The following is an 18,574-nucleotide window of genomic DNA, read 5'->3' as shown; positions in this document are numbered from 1 at the left end:
TCTCAGACAACTCACAGCGACTCCTCCGGAGATGACGAGTCGATGCCAGGCCCGTGAGCGTGCATAGATACCTCACACCACACACACCACACTATATGTCACACGTTGGAATGAGCCTGATCTGCCCTGCCTGGGGAGTGATGAGATGACAGCCGTTGGGGTGACGCTAAGAAGCCCGGCAAATGTATGATACACTCAGCGTTGCTTGCGCGACCGTTCGCTCCTCCTCTTCCACTACTTTGAAGTGGTGGGCCTGGGGGAGCGCTTAAACGTGATGGTCCCTACGGTCGCGAGTCGCTGGGGATGGCTGATGTGCTGAAGAGCGCTGGGCCCTGATCTGGGATGCACCCTATGCTGCTCACTCCCTCACTGACTACCATTGGGTTACTTGACGGAACAGCGCTCGCTTGCTGCACATACGACACGATATTATACAGGGGGGTGTAGATAGATAACCAATTGATACCGAGACGGACGTGGGTTGACGTAACCAGCGGTCTTTCCCACCCCACTTGCCGAGATGCCTATGTATGTTAGATTGGGACTATACATCCGCAACATGCGCCCCTGGTTTTATAAGGGGGGTGGGGCTTCAGGAGTTGATGTATCTCATTCCAGGACACTATAAGTACTGCATGCACAGAACCAGCCCTTGTAAAGATGATTTTTTTGTCCATTGTATGTACCATGCACAGTAATGTATTGTATTATTAATGCTATGATCTTCATGCCTCTGTGTCGAATGCCACTAATAAAAAAGGTTTAATAAAAAAAAAAAAAAAAAAAAAAAAAGAATGTTTTCATTTGGGTACAAATTAGAAATTAACCGTCCATGTAAAGCTTCTTTCCCTTGTTGACTTATTTTTCCTACTCTTACATCTTGTAAAATATTTTTATAATCTTCATCCTTTGCCTGCCGCATATTTTGAAGCAGTTCTGCATATTTGAAGTTTAACCATATATTAACGTTTCCAATGCTTCCTAGGCACTTCCTGGTATCTTCATGTGTGAGCATTTTGAACACAGGTTGTCCTTTCACTGGAGTCAACTGCAGAAGATCTCCAAAAACAATAATATGTTTTCCTCCAAATAAAACATCATAGTCTGTTCGAAGAATTTCTTGCATTCTCAAATGCACAAAAGCAAGCATTATATTTGACACCATGCTTACTTCATCAATGATAAGAAGTTTCATTTTCTTCAGGACTCTCGAAACTTCGGAACACGCATCTCCAGATAGCTTGTGATATTGCAATTTGTTATCATGCTCCACTGGCAGCATCAGTAAACGATGTAAATTAATCCCTTTAATATTATGTGCTGCCAGCCCAGTTGGAGCGGTAACAACACAAGACAGCTGTGATTCAGTCCTTTTCTGCAGATAAGATGCAATTGCTTTAATCAGAAAACTTTTTCCAGTTCCCGCTTCTCCACTCACGTACAGTCGGACAGGCTTAAATGATGTACATGAGCACTCTTTCTTCTCATGACTCAATCCATGTTCAACCTGTCCTGTGACTTCGTCACATATCAGTTTCTGCTCAAGGTTTAATTGTTTCACCAAATCTTCTAAATGAATTACATCCTCTTGAGCTTGCTCCATAGCTCTTTCCACTTCATCCATGGCAGTGGCAGCTTCATTTTGGATAATTGGTCCTCCTAGTGGATCCTGACTCAATGAAGCAGAACTCTGACTGCCTTGAGAACTATCTCTCGCAATCTCTGCAGCAATTGTTGATTCTTGCTCTATTTCTTCATTCAACATTTGCAGATAATTTGGAAAAACAGGACATTCTATGGTATCCTTCATAGCATTAAAAGAGTCTTCATAACAGAGAAAATCTCCAAGTAGTTCCTCTTCTTCTCGCCATGGTTTAAAGAGTTGCAAAAGAGCCAAATAGTAAAATTCTCTTTTGTCTGGATTTTCACAACTCTATTTTCGATGATTAATCAAATGACCTTTTTTCTGTTTCACTAGACATCCTTCACATCCAATGATTCCATATATTCCATTATTGATATCTTCTCTGATGTTCCTCTTATAAATATATCTTTGCAGAACTTCATAGAGACAAACGTTCTCAAGGTGAGGACTTCTATTTGGATAGTATGTATCCAACATGTTTGTCTTCAAAATATCTGTACTTTCTGGTTCTTTCTCCGCCAAATACTCTATCTCTTGTACAGATTTCAAAACTCGATTTCGTGTTGCAGCAAGACCTAGACTCACCCAAATGATGGTTCTAGATTTGGCATAGAGACTTGCTGACGACAATCGATCAGAACATTCATATGCTCCAATTTCTCGATGCGACAACATCTTCAGACTGTAACTGTACAATTTCTTGCTTAGGCTCTTTTCATGTGAAATGTCCTCCCACATTTCCTTCAGTTCTGTCTTTTCTTTTTTTGTGATGTAAGACGTCACATATCGAGCTACAGCAATAGAGTTGTCAGCAACGAATTGAATATCCATGTTAGCATTCCACAAAATCACTGGGTTGTAGTCATTGATGTACTTGGACTCTTCGTATCTTTTTAAATTGTATGTATTTTTTGGTGATTTTCTCGTCACAGTATGTCGCAGAGAAGACATTAAATTATTTACTCTTCCTTTAGAAATCACTGGTCGTGGAAAAGCGAAACGACATTTTGTGTAGAACTTGTCCTTGTTTCTGAATTTTCGACGACAGTACTTTCCACAACGATGGGATTGAAAGCGTAAAACATATTGCCTTAAATTGTTTTCTTCGGTAGTTTTCGGAACAGCACATGTTGAATACTTTTCAATGAAGCTCATCACTGTCTCATCTGAATCTGTTCCAAACTTGGGTGCATCTTTAATCCATAATAACATATGTATGTGAGGAGCACCTCTTGCTTGATACTCCTTTCTCCAAAAGAAATCCAAAACCTCTCCAAGGGGAGGATTTTTTTTGTTGGTAATAAAAGACATCATAGCTTCAAATCTATGATTGAAATATCTGCATATATTCACTGGATCCAAAGAACACAGTTCTCCAGGTGTTTTGAAATCTATATTTGGTATATTAGCATTGGCCTCTCGTAGAAATTGAAGTAAGTCCTCCCATGCATACTCGGCACAGCTAAGAGTGAGGAACCATTTATTTATTTATTTATTTTAATTTCTTATATCGCGCTGGACTCAATCCCATAAGGGTATCTCCGCGCTTTGCTAGCCAGAGTGTTATCGCAGTCTTTAAATTGCATTAGAGGGACTGAAATGCTTCCTGGAAGAGGAGTGTTTTCAGGGCCTTTCTAAAGGATAGGTGGTTGGTGTTCATCCTTATTTCTGTGGGAAGTTTATTCCACAGGGCAGGACCAACCGCTGAAAAAGCTCGGTCTCCCTGCCTGGATCTTTTTGTTACAGGGGGTTTCAAGAGTGCTTGGTTACTTGAACGGAGTGACCGGCTAGGTTGGTACAGTTCAAGAGCTTGAGAGAGATATTTAGGACTATCCCCATATAAGCATTTGTGGACCGTACAGCATATTTTGAAACTGATGCGCTGCCGTATAGGGAGCCAATGTAGCTCTACCAACAAAGGCTTAGAGGAAGTCCTGGCCGGCACACCCATGACCAGCCTAGCTGCTGTATTCTGGACCACCTGCAAACGTCCTACTGCATCAGCGTTTGCTAGCGTCAGCAGGGCGTTGCAGTAGTCCAGGCGGCTAGTAACCAAAGCCTGCACGAGTGTCTTCCTGTAGGTGTCAGGAAGATAAGGAAATACTCGTCTTAGGACGCCAGTAGTATAAAAGCATAGTCCTGCAATGTGATTGTGTGCTCCTTAAGGGTCAATTTTTGGTCAATCTTAACCCCTAGATTTTTAACATGAGGCTTAGATGTTGGAACTGGGCCCAAATCCAACGGCCACCATTCAGGAGACCAGAGGAGGCTCGCCTTGCCGAAGAGCATCACCTCTGTTTTTGCAACGTTACATTGGAGGCAATTTACGGCCATCCAATGTGACACTGCCCTCATACCCTCAGCAAAATTTTCCTTGACAATAGGGCCAAGGGAACTGAAAGGGTAGAGGAGCTGGGTGTCATCAGCGTAAGAAACCGGTATGAACCCATACTTCCGCATAATCTCAGCAAGGGGGGCCACATATACATTAAACAATGTAGGGCTGAGACATGAACCTTGTGGCACCCCCTTTGTGAGCGCCTTCGAGGTGGAGCGATAGGGGCCCAAGCTGACAGATTGCGATCTCCCGGAAAGGAAACTCTCCAGCCAAGATAGTGCTGAGCCTCCGATCCCTACTCCCTGCAAGCGGCTGAGGAGGATGTTGTGGGACACGGTATCAAAGGCCGCAGACAGGTCCAACAACACTAGTATCATGGAACCTCCTCTATCCTGTGACATTTTGATCTTATCAGTCACTGAGAGGAGGGCCGATTCAGTGCTGTGGTTGGGCCTGAACCCAGATTGTGATTGGTCCAGGCCCCCTGTCGCCTCGATATAGTTGGAAAGAGTAGAGTTAACGTGTTTCTCAGCCAGTTTGCTAATGAAAGGGAGATAGGGCGGAGGTTGGAGAGTTCTGACCAGGGAAGAGTGGTGTTTTTCCGTATGGGGTTCACTACCGCTTCTTTCCAGGGTTGTGGAAGTTGTCCCTCGGCAAAGGAAAGATTCATAAGCTTCTGAATAGTGGGACCTAATGATTCCATCAGGGGGAGATCAATTTTGCAGGGATCAAATCAGTAGGGGAACCAGTCTTCATATTGCCAATAAGGGTAGTCAGGTCTTTTAGGGTAACTTGTGGAATTGCATGGAGCGTTTTATCACGGGTCATTGTTGGGAGAGTCTCAGGGACTATAGTCTCTAAAGGACCTGTGACTTTCGTAATTTTCTTATATATCCCCTCGATTTTTTCTTCGAAGAACTGGGAAATGTTGTTGTGAAGATCTTGAGTAAAAACATCCGGGCTCTCACATATTACAGGGTTGGTAAAAGTCTGTATGATTTTAAATAGCTCTCGGGTAGAGTTACCTGCCTCTGTTATTTGGGAGGTAAGACTGAATTTCCTTGCTCTTTTTATATTTTTATAATAGGTGGTCATAGCTGTTAAATATCGATCTTTGTCTTCCTCCTTATGTGACCGTCTCCAAAGTTTCTCCAATTTCCTGCACCCCTGTTTTTCTGTTTTGAGGGCCTCAGTATACCATGCTTCCCTTTTAGCTATGGTAGGTTGCTTGACTACTTTTTGAGGAGCCAGAGTGTTAATGGCTACCATCAGTGAGGAGTCAAATTTTGAGAGGGCTGTCTCAATATCATCCGAGCTTGTAAGGACTGGCTGTTTCCAAACTTGAGTGAACCTATCAGGAGTAACTTTGTGCCATGGTCTGCGTTTAATGGCTTGCGTGATGGAGTGATTGGTGGGTTCGGGTAGATGGAGGAAGGAAAAGTCTAGCATTTTGTGGTCCGACCAGTAGATGTATTTAGGGGGATGGCAGTAGATATTGGGAAGGGTGGTAAAAATGAAATCCAAAGTATGGCCACCTGTATGGGTGGGGCCATTATTACGGAGATAAAGGCCCAGCAGGGCAAGATCTGTTAGAAGTGCAATAGTATCAGGGTGGTCAGCAACATCAGTATGAAAGTTAAAATCTCCAAGTAAGATAACATTTTCATTCGTTTTCATGTGGGGAGCTGAAAGTTCAGTCAAAGCTAGGGAAAACCCAGCATTAGGTCCGGGCGGGCGATACACTAGTGCTCCTTTCCAGTGTACCTTAGGGCTGATTTTTAGATGAAAAATAATTATTTCCATGGTGGGCAGCATTACTTGTTCTAAAACCCTAATATTCAACTGTCTTTGTAAACAATGGCGATCCCACCTCCTACTTTCTCCAGCCGGTCTTGGCGGAGAATTTTGTACCCCATAGGTATTCCCAAGGTGATAGTTGGAATAGTGTGGGGTTTGAGCCATGTTTCAGTTAAGAAACAGATCTCAGGCTTAATACTGTGTAGAGAGTCCCAAAGTTGCATATGATGCTTTGGGAGGGACCTTACATTAAGTAAGAAGCTTATCCAGCCTTTTGAAGTGACTTTATCATTGTTAGGGCTCCCAACAATGATGTTACAGTGAGTAGCTTGAAAACCGCATATTAAACATGAAAAAGGCCCTTCAGGGCACACTGACAGTCTGTTGGTGCATTTGTGTGTGCCCTGGGGTTGTAGGGCAAGGAGGGCATGCGCTGAATACCTTGTATTAGGGGCGATCGTAGAACTGTCCATGATGTGAGGGGCAGAGTGGTAGGCCCCTAGCCCCGTCCTGTCGCGGACGGGCGCAGACGGGCAGCTCTTTGGCGGGTCTTCGGCGGGGCTGCGCGCGATCGCTACGCGCTCAGGGAGGTGCGAGGGCTAAATAGCCCTGCGTGCAGCCACTAGAGCGCTAACCGCTCCTAGTGGGACCGGAAGTGGTGTGAAAGCCTGCCACCCCCTTGCAAGAACGGGAGGTGTAGGAGTTCCTAAGTTTCTTAGCATACATTTCAATTCTCTATGGCGACGGTACCAATACTCATTTGTGGTATAAAGCAGGAATATCGACGGGATAATATCGACTAGCATAAATATCGAGGTAAGAATATCGAATTTAAAAAATATCGTTGAAGTAAATATCGTTGTTGTAAATATCGATTTTGTATAATGACAAAAATATCGTCAAAATAAAATATCGTTGTATAGAATATCGTTTAGAGAAATATCGTTGAATATAATATCGACAAAATAATTGAATGTGTTATATAAGTGTAGAAAAATTTGTTTTATGTTTAAATATTATTAATTAAATGTCTATTTTTATTATTATAGGGATCAAAATGTAAAAAAAAATTAAATGTTTGTAAATATTTTAGGAGCGGGTTATTGGTATTATAGGGGATAAGGGTGGGTAGTAATTTTAAAAAGTAGTGTAAATAATATGTATAGAATGGTAAAAAATTAGAAATTTTTTATTTATTTTTTATTTTGAATGGCGAAATTTGAAATTTAATTTAAATAACAGAATTATTTATTTAATGGGTTTTTAAAAAGATTTAGTAGCGGGTTGTTGGTGATATAGGGGATAAGGGTGGGTAGTATATTAAAATATGTTTCATAAAATTTAAATTTAATTAAAAAAATATATAAATTGAAATACTAAAAAATATTATATTTAATTGAAATTGAATGTATTATATAATAATTTTGTAATTAAGTGTGGGTTTTATTTATATAGTGTTTAATAAAAAATGTAATTGCTATAAAAAATACGAAATTTGAAATTTCAATATTTAAATTTGAAATTTGAAATTTGAAATTAGAAAATTAATTTTTAAATTATATTAAAATAAGTCAAGTGTGTAATATTTTATGTTTGTGTATTTCTTATAATATATGCTAAGAATGATTCGAAAAACAAAAAAACAAAGTTTGGGTTAAAAATTATAAAATTGTGAAAATTATGTAAAAATGTATAAAAAATGCAAAATTTGAAATTTCAATATTTAAATTTGAAATTTGAAATTTGAAATTAGAAAATTAATTTTTAAATTATATTAAAATAAGTCAAGTGTGTAATATTTTATGTTTGTGTATTTCCTATAATATATGCTAAGAATGATTCGAAAAACAAAAAAACAAAGTTTGGGTTAAAAATTATAAAATTGTGAAAATTATGTAAAAATTTATAAAACATTCGAAATTTGAAATTTAAATTTTGGTTAAAAAATGTGTTATTGTTATGTTCAAAAAACATATTTTGTGATTGTAATTTAATAGTCTATTTTGTAGTATAATAGATAAGAGTTGTTATTAATATATATAAAGTGATGTTTATGTGTTATAATATCACAAATATTATGGTTTACTGTCCAGCAGTTTCCCTGACTTATGTAGGATTGGAGTTAGAATAGTTATTTATTATGGTTTCCTGTCCAGCACTTTATCTGACTTATGTATGATTGGAGTTAAAATAGTTATTTATTGTTGCTTACTGTTAAGTATTTTTTATGAGTTATGTTTTATATTTTTTTATTTATAAAATTTGTTTTTAAATATTTTTTATTTTTTATTTTTTAGAATTATTATTATATATAATGTTGTAATATCATTTTTATAAATAAACAAATATGAATATTTTCAACATTTTTACATACATATCACAAGTGTCAACATTTATTAAGTACAATAGTAATATAGTTTTGTACACATTTTTTTTATTCATACTTTCATTTGTTGATGCAAACATTTACATAATTGTAATACACCTTTTTCAATTATTTGTTTACATTTTACATTGCAATTTTAGTCATATATACATTGTTATATTACATTAATTAGTATATTAAATTTTAAATTTTCTTTTTTTAAATTTAATATGTTAATTAATTGACATGTAATTGTATTTTTCTAAAGTATGTACATAAAATAGTGCTCAGTTTTATACATATAAAAAATATTTTTTAACAATCAAAAACATATTTTTAATATACAATAATTAATTAATATATAAATATATTAAATATATTATTGTATATTTTACATTAATCATATGTTTATTTACAAACAATAAGTAAATTATTACAAAACATGGAAAATAAATTGCTATTGTTTATTTTTAATAATGGGGATTTAGTCCTATTTTTATTTTTATTGTGCTGCCATTTTGTTTTTTGAACTTCACTTTTTAGTCTATCTCCATCGTTGTTTGGGTCATTTCAGAAAACGGAACCTCGCGGTTGGGAGCTGCTTCGTGTTGGTGAATGTAAGTTTATTTTACATTAATTTTAACTACATTTTAAGACATTATAGAGCTAGTTGTAGTGTGTACGTGTTGCTATGTGTTGTACTTTACAGTTTATGTGAAAAATACGTGTTATTTAAGGTCGTTATTGATAACGTACTTTCTTAGATATTTCTTATGAAATTAAGGTTTATGTATTGTGTAAATGAATTAGTTCAGGTGTTTTCCTATGTTTTATATGTTATGTTTAGGCTTTCTGGCTTTCGTATTTATTGTGGGTGGGTTTTGTTTGTATTTATTTACAGGTGTTCGTTTTGGTGAGCAGATGGATTTTATCTCGTATTTTTTGTAAAATACAGGTAAATGTTTCACTACATTTTTTGATTTTTCGGGATTTTGGAGCGGTTTTATCGTGATTAGTTTTTCGGGTTTTTTATGGTTCCGTTCTCCAGAGTATTGCTACGTGGGACCCTTATAAAACAGTTGTATATTTTGCATTTTGTGGGGATTTTTTTAAAACATGTGGATTGATTTTGGTTCTATTCATCTTGAAACCATCTTCTTGGAACACATTCTACAGCTGCAGAACAGTTAAGTTATTATTATATTTTTGTTTGGGGTGGATTGTGCTATATTGTGCAATTTTTTTCAATGTCGTTTTATTATGTCTTGTAATAATAGATTACATTTATTTTTACATGACATAATTTAACTACATTAAAAAAAAGTTTGTTTTATTTATTGTTTGAAATGTTTTTATGTGTTGCTTGTTAAAGGATAGATTTGGCTATTAGTTCTAAGTATTCAAGACCTTCGATACTTGGGTACATTCTTATTTTTTGCTGTAGGTATTCGTACATATTTAATGTTTGTTTACTTAGTTTAGGGCCGATTTTAGATAGAGATTGCTCTATTCTTAGTTCTTGGTAGCTTTGCTCTTTTTTGATGCTTTGGATTAGTTTATGAAGTGTGGGTTGTGTTCTTCCTATTGTGGCTTGGAAGGCATTATGCCATCCTTCAACCGCGTTGTTAGTTTTGGCTTTCTGTGCCATAGTACTAGCATACACATTCCACCATGGAATTTGGAATTTAGGTTGTCTGCGGTGGCCAGAACGATGTAATCTTCCCACCCAGGTATCTTCAAAATAGTCTAAGAAGGGAGTTAATTTTTTCTCATTGGTGCGGTAGAAAGGGCTGTCAAGTAGTAAATTGTAATAGTTAGCAACTTCTGTTGTTGGTACAAATGCCAATGCAATTAACTTTTTAATCTGATAAGCAAAGTTACTGTTTGTTGAATATTCAATGCTTAAAGTAGATTTTTGTAAGTGCCTCCATATACTTTAGTTGTAGTGATAATAACACCCTTGTATAGATGTGTGAGGATATATTTTAAGTATAGCTTGAATCATGGCTATTTCAAAGTCTATTATTATTCTTTGTGGATAGTAATTATCTGTAAAATCTTTGATAGTTGTTAAAATTTCTACGTAGGTAGCATTTGTTTTATTTGGCAGCAGTGTATAAATTAAAGGGATATTTGTTTATTGGTATTCACCATGGATGGTGTAAAGTTGATAGAAAGGTTTGGGACATACTTTAAAAGTTCCGTCCATCATCCAGGTTTCACATGATTTTAGTTTTTGCAAATTGCTATTCGTTGCAAAAAGTAAAATTCTTTTATCATGACTGTGGTTATCATACATTAAGAATTTATCTTCATTGTGTGTAATAGTATATTCAGGATATATTTTAATGTCTTGAAAAGTTTCAGGTGCTGGTGGAGTTGGATCAGAATCTCGTTTTGTTTTAGCAATTAATCTTTTCAAGTTGGGTATTGAAGGTAACAGTCCTGTGACATGTTCTGGCACCTTGCTTAAAACATTTTTCAAAATAGTGGTGCTTGTTTCTTGTGAGCCTGTACTAGCTTCTCTCAATGTCTCTAGTGCTTCTCTCACTTCGACTTCTGTTACATTGGGTGGGTGGTTATGCTCATGTACATTTACAACATTGTTATCAACAGTCTTTGCTCTACCATAGCATGCAGTTGAGTAATATTTACTACATTTCCAGTAAGTTTTATTCCCTTTTATTCTTTCTTGGGTGTAGGTGTAACCCATGTAGCTCAGCATTATTTTCCCTTTTTGAGAAGTAATAAAAGTAGCTCCTGTTGCCATGTCTAAGGTAGATCTGTGAAGACATATATATGTTTTTTTAGTAAAAGTGAAAAACATTTCTTGAGATGTGTACGTTAAAAGGAAAAAGTGCAAAAACGTACTTACAATGTTGTTTTCCTGCTAATTTTATGTTTTCTGTTCTTATATGAAGATTTTCACTCTTTAATGTTCTGTAGTTGTGGTAAAGAATAATACAAAAAATGATTTAGTTTTATAGTTGTTTATTTTTTCTTTCTGATTATTAATAGACACAGTGGGTATACTTACTTAATGTAGTAGAAGATGTTGTTAGTTTAGTTGTAGATTGGTAGATGAAGTTTGTATATTCTGTAAAAGAAAGTTAATTTGTGTTATTTATTGTATTAGGATACATTAGTAGGTAATAACATATCAAGTCTTTTGCAACTTTACTTTGCAACTTTTTAAAATTATTTAAAAGCTTTCTAAGTAGACATGGATAAGGCAGTTCATAATTTCATTTAATTATTATCTTGTGGTGGTTGTTGATAGGATGTTGTAGTTATATTTAAACAAATATAAAGACCATGTTTTTAGTTTAGGGAGTTTAGCTACTTTTCGACAGGTTTGTATGATAAATGAAATGGGACTTGACTTACTTGAGTTGTAGTATGCTGTGTTGTAGTCGTTGTAGTAGGTGTGTATTCTCTTCTTTTCAGCAAGGTAACCGTTTCCCTCCAAGTTTGGCCAAAAAATGGTAATTTAAGTTAAGTTTGTAATTGTATTTATAGTAGTGAGTTAATTAATGGTTATATTTGATTGGTTCAATTAAATATAATTTAAATTCATTGGCTGACAACATTAGTTTGAATTTGAAAGCCGCTATTTTGTAAAGAGTTAGTAGCATCAATAATTGTTTTCGATTTTTATTACCAAATGTCTTATATGTGTTTTATTTTAATAGTAAATATTTATTACAATGTTAAAATTAGTGAAATGTGATTTAAAGTAATCCGATAAGAGTGTATGATAGTGTTTTGTAATGTTTATATTGGTATGCAACCTTTACACCGCAACTTTTACAACGTACTACCATTACAACCAAACTTTTACAATGCAAAAACCATTACAATGCATGTATTTACAAGGCATGTTTTTACAACGTAGGTACCTTTACAACGCATATCATTACAATGTAAGTATTGGTAAGTATATAATTATATTTAAAATGTAATATGTTTGGGGTTTTTTAAGGGATATTTTTAGGGTTCAGGGTCAGTTTTGGCTTTTAGGGTAAAGGGGTATTTTTAGGGTTCAGGGTCAGTTTTGTGTTTTTGGGAAAAGGGGTATTTTTAGGGTTCAGGGTCCGTTTTCAGTTTTTGGGTAAAGGGGTATTTTTAGGGTTCAGGGTCAGTTTTCCGTTTTTGGGTAAAGGGGTATTTTTAGGGTTCAGGGTGAGTTTTACGTTTTTGGGTAAAGGGGTATTTTTAGGATTCAGGATCAGTTTTCAGTTTTTGGGTAAAGGGGTATTTTTAGGGTTCAGGGTCAGTTTTCAGTTTTTGGGTAAAGGGGACTTTTTAGAGTTCAGGGTCAGTTTTCAGTTTTTGGGTAAAGGGGTATTTTTAGGGTTCAGGGTCAGTTTTCAGTTTTTGGGTAAAGGGGTATTTTTAGGGTTCAGGGTCCGTTTTCAGTTTTTGGGTAAAGGGGTATTTTTAGGGTTCAGGGTCAGTTTTCAGTTTTTGGGTAAAGGGATATTTTTAGGGTTCAGGGTGAGTTTTACGTTTTTGGGTAAAGGGGTATTTTTAGGATTCAGGATCAGTTTTCAGTTTTTGTGTAAAGGGGTATTTTTAGGGTTCAGGGTCAGTTTTCAGTTTTTGGGTAAAGGGGAATTTTTGAGTTCAGGGTCAGTTTTCAGTTTTTGGGTAAAGGGGTATTTTTAGGGTTCAGGGTCAGTTTTCAGTTTTTGGGTAAAGTAGTATTTTTAGGGTTCAGGGTCAGTTTTCAGTTTTTGGGTAAAGGGGTATTTTTAGGGTTCAGGGTCAGTTTTCAGTTTTTGGGTAAAGGGGTATTTTTAGGGTTCAGGGTGAGTTTTACGTTTTTGGGTAAAGGGGTATTTTTAGGGTTCAGGATCAGTTTTCAGTTTTTGGGTAAAGGGGTATTTTTAGGGTTCAGGGTCAGTTTTCAGTTTTTGGGTAAAGGGGAATTTTTAGAGTTCAGGGTCAGTTTTCAGTTTTTGGGTAAATGGGGTATTTTTAGGGTTCAGGGTCAGTTTTCAGTTTTTGGGTAAAGGGGTATTTTTAGGGTTCAGGGTCAGTTTTCAGTTTTTGGGTAAAGGGGTATTTTTAGGGTTCAGGGTCAGTTTTCAGTTTTTGGGTAGAGGGGTATTTTTAGGGTTCAGGGGCAGTTTTGTGTTTTTGGGAAAAGGGGTATTTTTAGGGTTCAGGGTCCGTTTTCAGTTTTTGGGTAAAGGGGAATTTTTAGGGTTCAGGGTCAGTTTTTACTTTTTGGGTAAAGGGGTATTTTAAGGGGTCAGGGTCAGTTTTTAGTTTTTGGGTAAAGGGGTATTTTTATTGTTCAGGCTCAGTTTTGTGTTTTTGGGGTACAGGGGTACAGGGTAAAAAAAATAAATTAATATATTAATTAAATAAATTAAATGAAATTAAATGAAATTAAATTTAATTTAATTAAAATCTATTCATTTTAATTAATTTATATTAAAAAAATTATTATATATTTACTAATACTTACGTTGTAATGGTATGCGTTGTAAAGGTACCTGTGTTGTAAAAATATGCGTTGTAAATACATGCGTTGTAATGGTTTTTGCGTTGTAAAAATTTCGTTGTAAAGGTATGCGTTGTAAAAGTATGTGTTGTAACGTCATACATACTTTATATTACTAATGTATTGTTTCTTATTATATATAAATAAATAATACATATTGTTTATACATATATGTTAGAAAAGCTTTTTTTGAATTTAAATAACAATGAAAAAGTGAATAACAGAAAAGTAATGTGTATATAAGGTTGTAAAGAAAATGACGATATTTTTTTTATATTAATGGTGCACAGACATAATATCGACTCCAAAATATCGTTTGGACAGAATATCGAGTTTTAAATATCGTTTGGAGAAAATATCGACAGGACAGAATATCGACAGCCAAAATATCGTTTTTAAGGTAAGTGAAGTAATATCGACTGTAAATAATATCGAAAGTAAAAAATATCGGTTTTTATATAATATGTAATTATTTATAGTGTTTTTATGTTATAATATGTGTGAAAAGTGTCATTTTATGTTATAATTATTTTTAATTAATGATTTTTTTAAAATTATTGTGTAATTTTATTCTGTAGCGGGTTGTGGGTTTATAGGGGAATAGGGTGGGAAGTAATTTAATTATAATTAATTAAATATGTACATTTATTAATTGGTAGTAATAATTAATTAATTGGTAATTAAATATTATATGTTAATTATTTAAAATTTAATTGGTAATTAATTTAATTTAATTTATTAATTGCTAATTATGTAAATTAAAATAATGTATTTCCTGTAGCGGGTTGTGGGTTTATAGGGGAATAGGGTGGGAAGTAATTTAATTATTATTTATTAAATATGTAAATGTATTAATTGGTAGTAATATTTAATTAATTGGTAATTAAATAATATTTATTAATTAATTAAAATGTAATTGGTAATTAATTTAATTTAATTGATTAATTGCTAATTATGTTAAATTAAAGGGGTATTTTTAGGGTTCAGGGTCAGTTTTTAGTTTTTAGGGTAAAGGGGTATTTTTAGGGTTCAGGGTCAGTTTTTAGTTTTTAGGTAAAGGGGTATTTTTAGGGTTCAGGGTCAGTTTTTAGTTTTTGGGTAAAGGGGTCTTTTTAGGGTTCAGGGTCAGTTTTTAGTTTTTGGGTAAAGGGGTATTTTAAGGGTTCAGGGTCAGTTTTTAGTTTTTGGGTAAAGGGGTATTTTTAGGGTTCAGGGTCAGTTTTTAGTTTTTGGGTAAAGGGGTATTTTTAGGGTTCAGGTTCAGTTTTTAGTTTTTGGGTAAAGGGGTATTTTTAGGGTTCAGGGTCAGTTTTTAGATTTTGGGTAAAGGGGTATTTTTAGGGTTCAGGGTCAGTTTAGGGTTTTTGGGTAAAGGGGTATTTTTAGGGTTCAGGGTCAGTTTTTAGTTTTTGGGTAAAGGGGTATTTTTAGGGTTCAGGGTCAGTTTTTAGTTTTTGGGTAAAGGGGTATTTTTAGGGTTCAGGGTCAGTTTTTAGTTTTTGGGTAAAGGGGTATTTTTAGGGTTCAGGGTCAGTTTTGAGTTTTTGGGTAAAGGGGTATTTTTAGGGTTCAGGTTCAGTTTTTAGTTTTTGGGTAAAGGGGTATTTTTAGGGTTCAGGGTCAGTTTTTAGTTTTTGGGTAAAGGGGTATTTTTAGGGTTCAGGGTCAGTTTTGGGTTTTTGGGTAAAGGGGTATTTTTAGGGTTCAGGGTCAGTTTTGGGTTTTTGGGTAAAGGGGTATTTTTAGGGTTCAGGGTCAGTTTTTAGTTTTTGGGTAAAGGGGTATTTTTAGGGTTCAGGGTCAGTTTTTAGTTTTTGGGTAAAGGGGTATTTTTAGGGTTCAGGGTCAGTTTTGGGTTTTTGGGTAAAGGGGTATTTTTAGGGTTCAGGGTCAGTTTTTAGTTTTTGGGTAAAGGGGTTTTTTTAGGGTTCAGGGTCAGTTTTGGGGTACAGGGGTACAGTGTAAAAATAAAGTAAAATTAAATTTACATTAATTTAATTTAATGAAATGAAATTAAATTAAATTATATTTAAATAATTTTAAATAATTTAAATTAAAAAAAATTATTATATACTTACCAATACTTACGTTGTAATGGTAGTGCGTTGTAAAAGTTGCGTTGTAACGTCATATATCCACTGTTGCACTCTTTGCAGTGGGAATAGTAATTTTTACTCTTTTGTATTTGTACGTTAATAATATTGGCTATTATTTAATAAAATTTTGTTACTATATATATATATGTTTTAAGAAATATGATTACAAAAATAATATTTTTTTACTTTCATTAATTATTTAATTATTAAAAGTTATTTTTTGTTAATTATATTTTAGTAATTCATTTTTTATATTAATGTAATTAAACATTGTTTTTATTAAAGTCGATATTTTTTACAACTATATTTTTGTTAACGATATTTTGTACTCAATATTTTTGTACTTACCTGTTTGTACATACAAACTCGATATTTTGGTTGTAGATATTTTCTCGTCGATATTTTGGGTAGTCGATATTTTGGTAGTCGATATTATTTCAGTGATCCTATATTAATATAAGTAGAAAGGTAGTCGATATTAGTGTTGTCGATATTAGTGTAGAAGGTAATGTTATTTTAAATATTGTCGATAATGTAGTAGTCGATATTTATGTAGTCGATATAATTGTTAACGATATTAGAGTAGTCGATAAAAAAATATCGATATTTGTGTAAATCCTTGTTTAAGTATATGGTTACGATATTTTTGTACACGATGTATTTGTGGCGATATTTTTGTAGGTCGATGTTTTAGTAATCGATATTTTATCATGGAACCCTCATTTGTACCACGCTGACATGCCATGAGATTGATTAGATGAGATTCTAAAATATTATCTTGCAGATTCACTTTCTCCATAAAGTCCCTCGCCGAAACATTTTGCAGATGTGCTCCACTTTTCAGAATATGGTTTACTGCATAAGAAAGCCCAGACAAGTCACTTTCATACAGTAGATGAAACAAATAGGTAATGCATTGACGAAACCTTGCATCTTCAGCATATAATCTTACAGTTCGATATTCAGATGCAGGAATTTGAAGTGGTCGATCGTCATATCGTCCACCTCGACCTGTTGGAAATAGCTGTGGAAAACAACGAGCTTCCAAACTTTCTTCCCATACACTAATGGGACTTGCTTTTGCTGTTTTCATTTGAAACAATTCAATTGCATTCCCCATTACTTCTTTGGAATGCAAAGGATGAACAGTATAATGTTCATATATTTCTTCACTTCTAGACACATCAACTTTTTCAATTTGGCCGCCTGAACAATCACTGTCTTCATCTGCAGCTGTTTCCTCTGCTGCAACACATACATCTTTGTAGTGCTCATTGTTTTTGACTAAATACAACGTTGCCTTTTTGACTTTCCTAACATCCACTAAATCTTGCCAGATTTGTTTACTCTTTGTTGGAACCCCATTAACTAGAATAACTAAAGGTTCCTCTTCTACTTTTTCTATACCAATTGTATCAATATTTTTTTTCAAATCTAGGGGCAAATAAACAACTCTTCCCTTTAATCCTTTCTGCAAATCTGTAGGAGGCAATTTCCCTATCTTAGGCTCCATGCGAACAATTGCCTGAAAAGGATGGACACATTGAATCAAAATAGACTCATATGTATTTAAATCCATCAATTCACGGGGAATGTCTACCAACTCCAGATTATTATGAACAGCTCTAGCAGGCATTCTGTTTTGATTTAATTTATCATAACAATATTTACAAATACGCTGATCAGAACTCAAATCAAAACAATTCTCCACCCACAAATAAGTTGCTAAATCTTTCCACTCATAATTATCCATCTTTTCACTTTTTGCATATAAATCAACTAACCTAGTATGAATCTTATAATGAGTCCGTCGACAACACACACAAGTAAAATTTGGCCCTTCACTTGATTTCACCTTAAACCTGGTAATTTCCTTCTCAAACTTTTCTGTATTTAAAATCTGTACATTGTCTTCCACATTACCTTGAATTGCAGTCTCAATTTCTACACTGTCCTCTTTTTCACGAAAATAACAAATCTCAATTTCTTCACAAATCTTCTTCACATCTAATTCAGTTCCATGCAAAAGAGCACTGTTTAATTGTTTAAGCTTAAGTGCGGGACTTTTTGCATAATACAACATTCTCACTAATTTCCTCATTTTGGTATGATGCACTGCTAACATCCTAAAATTATGAAAAACACTCTGACAGACTTTTCTAGAAAGACAAGCCAGTAAATGGCCTTGCAAACCTGTGATTCCTCTCACTCTGCAAGGATATAAGTCTTGCAACAACTTCACTTTCTGCTTTATACTTTTTTTACTATATGTACGTAAGAAATTACAAAACAAATCAATTGATTCCTGTCGCACACTACAAATACTACTACACTTCCAAGTGTACACTGGACCCTTAGTTCGTCTCCCTAAAACTCCATTAGATAATACCTCTTCTGGTTCTCTAGGCACAAGTTTCTCTTTTTCAATCGGACAACCGTCTTTCACTTCATACGCTCGACCACTGGTGTCAGCTGTATGCACTAAATCATTCTCCTGGAAGTAACTCTCCTCATTAAATAATGGCTCACAACTTGAACTGTGCATCCATTCTCCAGAAAATACTTTACAAAAATGAGTCCGATTAATTACTCTTTTCCATCTACTGTTTGATTTGAAAACATCAATTGTCTCGTTATGTGTCCTAATTCTATTGATTATTAAAATAAATAATTTTTTCTTGACTTCAAAAGCCTGATCAACAATCTTCTCAACACTTTTCTTTTTCTTATAAAAAGCAGCTCTCTGTTTACCTTTCCTAATGTTTTTTAACAAATTTAAAACCACTCTATTGCGAAACATTCGTCTACGAATGTCTCTAAA

Source organism: Lissotriton helveticus, chromosome 5_1, assembly GCF_964261635.1.
Source record: "Lissotriton helveticus chromosome 5_1, aLisHel1.1, whole genome shotgun sequence".
Taxonomy (NCBI): domain Eukaryota; kingdom Metazoa; phylum Chordata; class Amphibia; order Caudata; family Salamandridae; genus Lissotriton; species Lissotriton helveticus.
Note: the sequence above shows the minus strand (reverse complement) of the source record.